The sequence below is a fragment of the Bos indicus x Bos taurus genome, chromosome 24 (assembly GCF_003369695.1).
Source record: "Bos indicus x Bos taurus breed Angus x Brahman F1 hybrid chromosome 24, Bos_hybrid_MaternalHap_v2.0, whole genome shotgun sequence".
Classification (NCBI taxonomy): domain Eukaryota; kingdom Metazoa; phylum Chordata; class Mammalia; order Artiodactyla; family Bovidae; genus Bos; species Bos indicus x Bos taurus.
In genome coordinates, this window is record NC_040099.1 from 727,544 (window position 1) to 738,934 (window position 11,391).

The 11,391-nt window shown below is 42.1% G+C and overlaps 1 protein-coding gene across 1 annotated transcript in view; it reads right to left on the reverse strand.

Annotated features, from left to right (window-relative positions):
• Window positions 1-11,351, reverse strand: part of LOC113882642 (probable 2-ketogluconate reductase) — a 31,613-nt gene extending 20,262 nt beyond the window's left edge. The window contains exon 1 of the mRNA XM_027525596.1: window positions 11,070-11,351. The gene's annotated coding sequence lies outside the window, so the exon portion shown is untranslated. The remainder of the gene's footprint in view (window positions 1-11,069) is intronic.
• Window positions 11,352-11,391: the final 40 nt, after the last annotated feature.

Below are 11,391 nucleotides of genomic sequence, written 5' to 3' on the forward strand. Positions count from 1 at the left end.
TTACAGATGGCAGTTCTTTTGTTCGGGATGGAAAGCGTAAAGCAGGTTACGCCATGGTGACTGCTGAACAGGTTTTGGAAGAAAAATCTCTCCCCCAGGGAACCAGTGCTCAGTTAGCAGAGCTTGTGGCTCTCACCCGAGCTCTAGAGTTAAGCAAAGGGCAGCGGGTAAAATCTACACAGATTCTAAGTATGCTTATTTGACTTTACATGTTCATGCTGCAATATGGAAAGAAAGTTTAAAACAGCAACAGGAAAACCTATTAAGCATTTCAGAGAGATCAAGAGACTTTTAACTGCTATATATTGTCCTAAAGAAGTAGCTGTTATGCATTGAAAAGGGCACAACAGGGATGGGAGTAAAGTAGCCAAAGGTAATCAGTTGGCTGACGGTCAAGCCAGAAAAGCGACACTTTATGAAACCCCTTCACTGCAGACACCTTTGATCCGGACAGGTCCTGTAGAACAGAAAAAACCACAACATACTGAGGAAGAATTAGAAAGATACGAAAAAAGAGGAACAAAGATTACTGATAAAGGATGGTTACAGTCCGAGGATGGACGATTAATAATTCCTGAAAATGCTCAGTAGAAAATTCTTAAGGATTCACATCAGAGTTTTCATTTGGGTTGCAGAGAGTACTTACTAAATGGCTTCTCATTTGTTTGAAGTAAAAATGTAATAAAAACTTAAAAAAAATATTATCAAAAGGTGTGAGGTTTGTCAGAAAAATAACCCAAAGACTGAAAAGCTAGCAAAATCTGGATTACAACGAAGTGGGAAGTATCCTGGAGAGGACTGGGAAATTGATTTTACTCATATGCCAAAAGCCAATGGATATTCTTGCTTACAAGTTTGGGTAGATACTTTTACTGGATGGATTGAGGCTTTTCCCTGTCATAGTGAACAGGATAAGGAGGTTATAAAGATTTTAATCCATGAAATTATCCCCAGGTTTGGGCTGCCACAGAGCCTTCAGAGTGACAGTGGCTCCACCTTTAAAGCTGCTGTAACTCAGAGGGGTATCTAAAACTCTAGGAATAGAATATCACTTACACTGTTCCTGGAGACCCCAATCCTCAGGAAAGGTTGAAAAAGGTAATGACATTATCAAAAGACATTTGCGAAAATTAACTCAAGAGACGAAGGACAATTGGATTAAAGTCCTACCCATAGCTTTAATGAGGGCTTGAACTGCCCCAAAAAAGGAGGGACCGTCCCCCTTTAAATGCATTTATGGAAGGCCTTTACGCACAGACATTCTTATAGACCCCAAAGCCTTGGAATTAACTAGTTATGTAACTCAGCTCTCAGCTTTTCAACAGGCATTAACAGAACTCCGGGAGACGACTCCTGACCCAGCCTCTGAGTCAAGCAAGCCTCTATTTGAGCCAGGAACCGAGGCCCTCATAAAAACATTGGGATCTGAGGGCCCATCCCTCGAGCCCCTCTGGGAAGGCCCTTACCAGGTTATTCTTTCTTTTCCCACAGTTGTCAAAGTGCCAGGAATTGATTCGTGGGTACATCACACTCAAGTTAAGAGGTGGCACCCTGACCAAAACTAAGTGACTTCATTTTATGTCTTGACTTTCTACGCTCTGACTTTGTACTTTTCAGATAGGCCTGAAAATCTACGTGAGCCTACTTCTGCTGACTCCAAAAATCCTGAGTGTGCCGTTTGATCCTCAAGACAATGCCTTCCTGTCCTGGGTTCACTCCTATGCTGCATTCCACAATCGGTCTAACTGCTGGGTCTGTGGAACACTCCCCTCTTCATCAGTGGAAGGCTTCCCATGGTGGACATCTCCACTTTAAGGAAAAGACTTTCTCCAAGTCTGTGAATAAGTCTGTGAATACCTTCGACAACAATCACATGTGATGCCTCTTCATCTGATGACATCTACCAACCCTAAAATGGACTGGTGCAACACGTTGCACTTTAACTATGGACATAATGTGACTTTTAATTTTGATTTTAACTTGTTTTAATGACTATGTTACCTTACATCTGTAACTGTGTAACTAGATTTGTTTCTAGCCACATAAAAGCTTTTAAGTTACAAATGGTTGCTCAAAATCCTGCTACTGCTGCACCTTCCTCCAACTACTATTTGGGGCCCCTGGATCAGATATCCTCAATATGAGAATTAGGAGAATATGTTGCCTCACCAATTTAGGGACAACGCTCCTTGTCAGCTCGGAAGCAGTTATGAACGAGAACAACGCCCCTTTTCCCTAGGCAACATAATTCTCCTAAAAGAAAAGGGGGGAATGAGAGGGTAACAGGCAGGAAGGCCAGGGGTCTCCAATGGAGAAAATAGCCTGCAAGTGTCAGACATTTTTCTCTCTCTTAAGCAGCAGGAGGAAACAAACTAGCGATTATTTTTTCCTTCTCTATTCAAATTTAAAAAGAGGTTTCTCTTAAAATACTGTGTTGCCATAATGACACCTGGTTTCACCTGAAGTTAACCAATGCCTTTTCCTTATGGAAATGTTTGTCTTAAGCTATGCTAATGTACTATGCATTTACCCCAAACTCTGTCTTCAAGTCGGTTCAGCCTCTTGGCTCAGAACCTACTTGACAAACTAGTATGTTATACTCAGATATTGTTCCCCTAATCTATGTAAACAAAACTATTTGTATGGTGATCGGCCCTTCTTCAAGATTCAAGTTAATCATTCTATGGCCCAGGATGAACCAGTTGGTGCCAAGATTATCCCAAAATGCATGTTATGGGTGAGGGGCCTGGTGCCATTCTGAGTTTTAAGACATTCCTTTCTTTCATTAACAGACTGCTAGTGACTATATAACATCCAGCTGAAGACTAGCAGGGGGGTACTCTTTCTGCCCCCTTCTGATGCCTATGTCAGAAGCTTTGTCTATCTCCTTTATACTTTAATAAAACTTTATTACACAAAAGCTCTGAGTGATCAAGCCTCGTCTCTGGCCCCGGATTGAATTCTTCTCCTCCAGGGGCCAAGAATCCCAGCGTCTTTGTGTGATTCAGCAACAACCTTTCACCCCTATACCGAAATCAGACAAAGATACTGCAAGAAAACTACAGACCAATATCCTTTGTGAGTTATAGACACAAAACCTTCAATAAAATACTAGCAAACCAAATTCAGCAACATATTTTGAAAAACTACTGAGACCAAATAGGACTTAGCTTCCCTGGTGGCTCAGAAGATAAAAGAATCTGCCTGCAATGCAGGAGACCTATGTTCAATCCCTGGGTCAGAAAGATCCCCTGGAGAAGGAAATGGCAACCCAGTCCCCTATTCTTGCCTGGGAAATCCCACAGACAGAGGAGCCTGGAGGGCTACAGTACATGGGTCGCAAAGTGTTGGACACGACTGAGTTGTTCAGTTGCCCAGTCATGTCTGACTCTTCATGACCCCATGGACTGCAGATGCCAGGCCTCCCTGTCCCTCACCATCTCCCAGAGTTTGCCCAAGTTGATGTTCACTGCACTGGTGATGCCATCCAGCAATCTCATTCTCTGACACCCTCTTCTTCTGCCCTCAATCTTTCCCAGCATCAGGGACTTTTCCAATAGTTTCCTGTTCATATCAGGTGACCAAAATACTGGAGCATCAGCTGCAGCATCAGTCCTTCCAGTGAATATTCAGGGTTTGTCTCCCTTAAGATTGCCTGGTTTGATCTCCATGCTGTCCAAGGGACTTTCAGGAATCTTCTCAAGCACCATAGTTCAAAAGCATCAATTCTTCGGTGTTCTGCTTTCTTTACAGTCCAGGTCTCACAGGTCTTCTCACATGGGAAGACCATAGCCTTGACTATACGGACCTTTGCCAGCAGAGTAGTGTCTCTGCTCTTCAACACATTGTCTAGCTTTCTCATTGCTTTCCTGCCAAGAAGCAATTGTCTTCTGATTTCATGGCTTCAGTCACCATCCACAGTGACTTTGGAGCCCCAGAAGAGGAAATCTGTCACTACTTCCACCTTTTCCCCCCCTCTATTTGCCATGGAGTAATGGGGCCAGATGCCATGATCTTAGTTTTTTTAACTAAGCCAGCTTTTTTAGTCTAGCTTAGTTTAGCTTTTTTCAGTTTAGTTTTTTCAGTCTGAAGCCGGCTCTTTCACTCTCCTCCTTCACCCTAATCAAGAAGCTCTTTAGTTCCTCTTTGCTTTCTGCCGTTAGAGTGGCAACATCTGCATATCTGAGGTTGTTGATGTTTCTCCTGCTTATCTTGATTCCAGCTTGTAACTCATCCAGCCCAGGCATTTCTCATGATGTGCTCAGCATATAGGTTAAACAATCCTATAGACAGAGAAGCCTGGCGGGCTACAGTGCATGGGGTTGCAAAGAGTCAGACATGACTGAGAGACTAATACTAGTACTTAAATAAGATTTATTCTAGGAATGCAAGGTTGGTTTCAGTTCAGTTGCTCAGTCACGTGTGACTCTTTGCGAACCCAAAGACTGCAGCACACCTCCCAGGCCTCCCTGTCCATCACCAACTCCTGGAGCTTGCTCAAACTCATGTCCGTTGAGTCAGTGATGCCATCCAATCTTCTCATCCTCTATCATCCCCTTCTCCTCCAGCCTTCAATCTTTCCCAGAGTTAGGGTCTTTTCCAATGAGTCCGTTATTCATATCAGGTGGCCAAAGTATTGGAGTTTCACCTTCAGCATCAGTCCTTCCAATGAATACTCAGGACTGATTTCCTTTAGGATGGACTGGTTGGATCTCCTTGCAGTCCAAGGGACTCTCAAGAGTCTCCTCCAACACGACAGGTCAAAAGCATCAATTTTTCAGCACTCAGCTTTCTTTACAGTCCAACTCTCACATCCATACATGACTACCGGAAAAACCATAGCTTTGACTACATGGACTTTGTCAGCAAAGTAATGTCTCTGCTTTTTAATATGCTATCTAGGTTGGTCATAACTTTTCTTTCAAGGAGTAAGCGTCTTTTAATTTCATGGCTGCAGTCACCATCTGCAGTGATATTGGAGCCGAAAAAAATAGTCTGTCAATGTTTCCATTGTTTCCCCATCTATTTGCCATGAAGTGATGGGACCAGATGCCATGATCTTACTTTTCTGAATGTTGAGTTTTTAGCCAACTTTTTCAGTCTATTCTTTCAAAACTTTTATCAAGAGGCTCTTTAGTTCTTCTTCACTTTCTGCCATAAGGGTGGTGTCATCGGGATACCTGAGGTTATTGATATTTCTCCCAGCAATCTTGATTCCAGCTTGCGGTTCATCTAGCCCAGCATAGCACGTGATGTACTCTGCATATAAGTTAAATAAGCAGGGTGACAATATACAGCCTTGACGTACTCCTTTCCTGATTTGGAACCAGTCTGTTGTTCCATGTCCATTTCTAATTGTTGCTTCTTGACCTGCATACAGATTTCTCAGGATGCAGATAAGATTGGTTTAACATATAAAAATCAGTGTAGTACACCATATTAGCAGAATAAAGTACAAAACCCATATGATCATCTCAATAGAAAAAGCACTTGGAAAAACCAAACAGCATTTCATGATTAAAACAAACAGGGCTTCCCTGCTGGTCCAGTGGTTAAGAATTTACCTTGCAATATAAGGGACACCACTTAGAGCCCTGCTCTGGGAAGATCCCACCTGCCACAGGGCAACAGGGCCCGTGTGCTGCAACTACTGAAGCCTGCGAACCCTAGAGTCCATGCTCCACAACGCGAGAAGCTATAACAACTAGAGGCCTATGCACCACAACTACAGAAAGCCTGTGCATGGCAACAATGATGCAATGCATCCAAAATGAATAAATACTAAAAAATAAACAACCACGCAACAAAGTAGGAATAGAAATGAATTTCCTTAACCTCATAAAGGGCATCTGTGAAAAACCCACAGTAAACATGATATTGAATAGTGAAAGTCTGAATTCTTACCTCCTAGGATAAGGAACAAGACAAAATGTCTACTCCTGCCACTTCTATTTTACACTGTACTAGATGTTTTAGCCAGGGCAGTTAGACAACGAAGAAATAAAAAGCATCTAGATTGGAAGGGAATAAATAAACTGTCCCTGTTTGCAGATGACATGATCTTATATGCAGAATATCTCAAGGAATCCACTAAAAAAACCATTCAAAATAATAAATGATTTAGCAAGGTTGCAGAGTATGTGTTAAGTCACTTCACACATCTCTGACTCTTTGCAACCCTACGGACTGTAGCCCACCAAGCTTCTCTGTCCATGGGATTCTCAAGATAAGAATACTGGAGTGGGTTGCCATGCCCTCCTCCAGGGGATCTTCCGACCCAAGGATCAGATCCACATCTCTTATGTCTCCTGCATTGGTAGGCAGGTACTTTACCACAAGCACCACCTGGGAAGCCCAAAGAGTACAAGATCACTATACAAAAATCAACTGTAATTTGTAATGTATAGAAATATCAAACCACTATGTTATGCACCAGGAACCAACATAGTGTTGTGGGTCAATTATGCTTCAAAAAACAAAAAATTCACAGAAAAAGAGAAGATTTGTGCTTTACTATAGGTGGGGGGATGAGGGAAGGAGAACTATAAGAAGGTGGTCAAAAGGTACACATTTTCTGTTTTAAGTAAGTGGGCTGAGCTTTGCTGAGCACTGAAGAATTGATGCTTTTGACCTGTGGTGTTGGAGGAGACTCTTGAGAGTCCCTTGGACTGCAAGGAGATCAAACCAGTCAATCCTAAAGGAAATAAATCCTGAATATTCATTGGAAGGACTGATGCTGAAGCTGAAGCTCCAATACTTTGGCTACCTGATGCGAAGAACTGATTCATTGGAAAAGACCTGATGCTGGGAAATATTGAAGGCTGGAGAAGGGGACGACAGAGAATGAGATGGTTGGATGGCATCACCAACTCAACAGATTTGAGTTTGAGTAAACTCCGGGAGTTGGTGATGGACAGGGAGGCCTGGCGTGCTGCAGTCCACGGGGTTGCAAAGAGTCAGACAAAACTGAGTGACTGAACTGAACTGAACTGAAGTAAGTGAGGCTTCCCTGGTGGTTCAGTGGTAAAGAATCCACCTGCCAATGCTGGAGACACAAGCTCGTTCCCTGGTCCAGGAAGATCCGTCATGCCTGGGACAACTAAGCCCATATGCCACAACTACTGAGCTTGTGTTCTGGAGTCCTGGAGCCACACCCACTCCATCCCAAACCACTGAGACTGTGTTCTGGAGTCCTGGAGCTGTGTCTACTGAAGCCCAAACGCTCCAGAGCCTGTGCTCCACAACAGGAGAAGGTGCTGCAATGCGAAGCCCATACGCCACAACTAGAGTGGCCCCTCCTTGCCACAACTGAAGAAAAGCCTATGCAGCAACAAGGATCTAGCATAGCCAAATAAATAAATAAAACTGCATAACAAGGATTAAAAAGTACTACAGATGTACAATATGATTAATATAATAAACACAGCTATAAATTATATATGAAGGTTGTTAAGAGTGTAAATACTAAGAGGTCTCATCAGGGGAAAATATTTTTTCTTTCTTTTCTTTTTTATCTATATAAGATAATGGATTGTCACCAACCTTACTGTGATAATCATTTCATGATGTACACAAGTCAAATCATTATGCTGTACACTTTAAACTTATACAATGCTGTATGTCAGTTACAGCTCAATAAAACTGGAATAACAAATAAAACCAAATGATAAAATCTATTTCTATACATTGATTATGAATAACCTGAAAATATTTAAAATAACAATTCCATTTAAATAGCATCAAAAGGAATAAAATATTTAGGAACAAAATTAATAAACAGTGCAAGACATGAATAGTGGTAACTATAAAAATCATAGAAATTAAAGAAGGCCTATATAATGGAAAGATATCCCATATTCATGGATTGGAAGACTTAATACTATTAAGATGGCAATATTCCCTAAATAGGTGTACAAATTCAACAAAATTCCTATCAAAATCCCAGGAGTGTGTGTGTTTCTTTTTGTTTTTGCAGAAATTGATAAACTAATCCTAAAGATTATATGGAAATGCAAGGGACCCAGAATGGCCAAGCCAGTCTTAACAAGGAACAGAATAGAAGGACTAACACTTCCTGATTTCACAGCTTATTACAAAGCTATGCTAATCAAGACAGTCTGGTACGACATAAGGCTAGACATACACATCATTGGAATAGACTTGAGACTACAGAAATAAATCCTTATATTTAAAGTCAACTGATTTTCAACAAGAGTGTCAAGGCAACTTGATGGTGAAAAAAAAATCTTTCCAATAGATGGTTCTGTGACACCTGGATATCCACATACAAAAGAACGGAGTTGTCAATCCCAGGTTGGTGAACTAAGATCCCACAAGCCACATGGAATGGCAAAAACAAAACAAAAAATCAAAAGAGTGGATTTGGATACCTACCTAACACCATACACAAAAACTTATTCAAAATGACCACAAACCTAAAAGGAAAAGTTAAAACTGTAAAACTTATGGAGAAAGAGTAGTACATATTCCTGGTCTTGAGTTAGGCAATGGTTTCTTAGATATGACACTCAAAGCACAAGCAACAGAGTGAAAAGAAGATACATTGGACTTCTTCAAAATTTTCAAGTTTTATGCTGCAACCAATACCAATAAAAAGTGAAAATTCAATCTACAAAGTGGGAGGTAATATTTTCACATCATATATCTGATGAGAGATTTCTATCCAGAATGTACAAAGAACTCCTGTAACTCAATAGTAAAAAGACAACTAATCCATTTTTAGTGACCAAAGGATATAAACAGACATTTCTCCAAATGGCCAACAAGTATATTAAAAGATGCTCTATAGCACTAACCATCAGGGAAAGTTTTGATGTAATAAAACATCACAACTAGCAGGATATCATTCCAAAAAAACAGCTACAAAAACACACAAATAACAAGAGACAAAGACATGGAGAAATCCAATACCATCATTTGCTGTTGGAAATGTAAAATGGTATAGCTGGTCTGAAAACAGTTGGCAATTTCTCAAAACATTATATGTAATTATAATATGATTCAGCTACCCCACCTGTATATAACTAAGAAAAATGAAGACTTAAATCTATACAAAAACTTGTATATGAGTGTTCATAGCAGCATTACTCATAACAGCCAAAAAGTGTAAACAACTCTAATGTCAATTAATTGATGGATAGATAAAATGCAGTATATCTAAACAACAAACAACAAAAAGGAACTAAGTACAGTTGATCCTTCAGTGATGTCCCTCTGTGAAGTCAAAAATCTTTGCATAACTATACAGTTGGCCCCTTATATCCCTAGTTCCCCAGATTTACCCAACTGCAGGCCATGTAGTACACACAGTACATGTGTAAGTTCAAATCCGTGTTGTTCAAGGGTCAACTGTGCTGATGCCTGCTATTATGTTTATACAATGTGGGTGAACCCTGGGAACATTATGCTAAGTGAAGGAAGTCAAAAGACTACATATTTATGTTTACATTTACACAAAACATCTAGGATAGGTTGCCTGCATGCATGCTAAGTCGCTTGAGTCATGTCTGACTCTGTGCAACCCTATGGACTGCAGCCCACCAGGCTCCCCTGTCCCTGGGATTCTCCAGGCAAGAACACTGGAGTGGGTTGCCATTTCCTTCTCCAATGCATGAAAATGAAAAGTGAAAAGTGAAGTCGCTCAGTTGTGTCTGACTCTTAGCGACCCCATGGACTGCAGCCTGCCAGGCTCCTCTGTCCATGGGATTCTCCAGGCAAGAATACTGGAGTGGGTTGCCATGCCCTCCTCCAGGGGATCTTCCCCACCCAGGCATGGAACACAACTGTCTTTTGTCTTCTGCGTTGGTAGGCAGGTTCTTTACCACTAGAACCACCAGGGAAGGCCCTAGGATAGATTAAAAGTTGCCAAAAGCAAAAGGGATGAGAAGGATGTGGGACTAACTGCTGTGTCTGCTCTGCTTAGTCTCTCAGAAGTGTTCAACACTTTGAGACACCATAGACTGCAGGCCACCAGGCTCCTCTGTCCATGGGGATCCTCCAGGCAAGAATACTGGAGTGGACTGCCATGCCCGCCCATAACTGGATCACCGAGTTCCATAACTCTGTGAAAAACCATCTTATTTTAAATGGGTGCATCACTTGATGGTTGTAGTACAACATAGTGAAAGTCGCTCATTCATGTACGACTCGGTGCGACCCATGTCGCATGGAATGCGCATGGAACGGCGCATGGAATCCTCTCGGCCATAATACTGGAGTGGGTAGCCTTTCCCTTCTCCAGGGGATCTTCCCAACCCAGGGATCCCACATTGCAGACGGATTCTTTACCAGCTGAGCCACAAATGGTATGTGAATAATATCTCAACAAAGCTTTTAAACAAAGTAAGTATCTGGAGTGGTAATGTTGCAAAATGATGTGAACATACTAAATGCCACTGAACTATATAGCTAAAATGTTAACTTTTATATTATTTAAATTTTATAATAACAATATGACCAACCTAGACAGCATATTAAAAAGCAGAGACATTACTTTGCCAACAAAGGTCCGTCTAGTCAAGGCTATGATTTTCCCAATAGTCATGTATGGATGTGAGAGTTGGGCTATAAAGAAAGCTGAGTGCAGAAGAACTGATGCTTTTGAACTGTGGTGTTGGAGAAGACTCTTGAGAGTCCCTTGGACTGCAAAGAGATCCAACCAGTCCATCCTAAAGGAGATCAGTCCTGGGTGTTCATTGGAAGGACTGATCCTGAAGCTGAAACTCCAATACTTTGGCCACCTGATGCAGAGAGCTGACTCATTTGAAAAGACCCTGATGCTGGGAAAGATTGAGGGTGGGAGGAGAAGGGGAAGACAGAGGATGAGATGGTTGGATGGCATCACCGACACAATAGTCATGGGTTTGGGTGGACTCCGGGATTTGGTGATGGACAGGGAGGCCTGGCATACTGCGGTTCATGGGGTCGCAAAGAGTCGGACACGACTGAGCAACTGAACTGAACTGAACAACAAAAAAAATGTTTAGAAAAACTAATTTCAATAAGTTATTTGGGCGCGGGGGGGGGGGGGGGAGGGATTTGCGTCTTACCAGTACTTTTCTGTTAATGAACAGCTTTTCACAAGTAAAGCAACTGTGTTTGCGTCTGGAAAGCAGGGCCTCCAAAGTAATTAGGGGGGCTCTGTGTGGGAGTGAACGGCGACGAGCCCTTCCTCAGAGAGGTTATCCTCTTCATTCACTCCTGGGTCCGGGTCGCACCGCGGAAGCTCGGACGCCGACTCACTGGAGACACAGTAGGTCTGAAGCAGCCACCGCCTCCAAGACGCTCATAACACTAACTCCACCCACCATCAGCCTCCAGTCTCTCAGAGTGGAGTCCACGCCCCTGCCCGGCCCGGGCGCGCGCACGCAC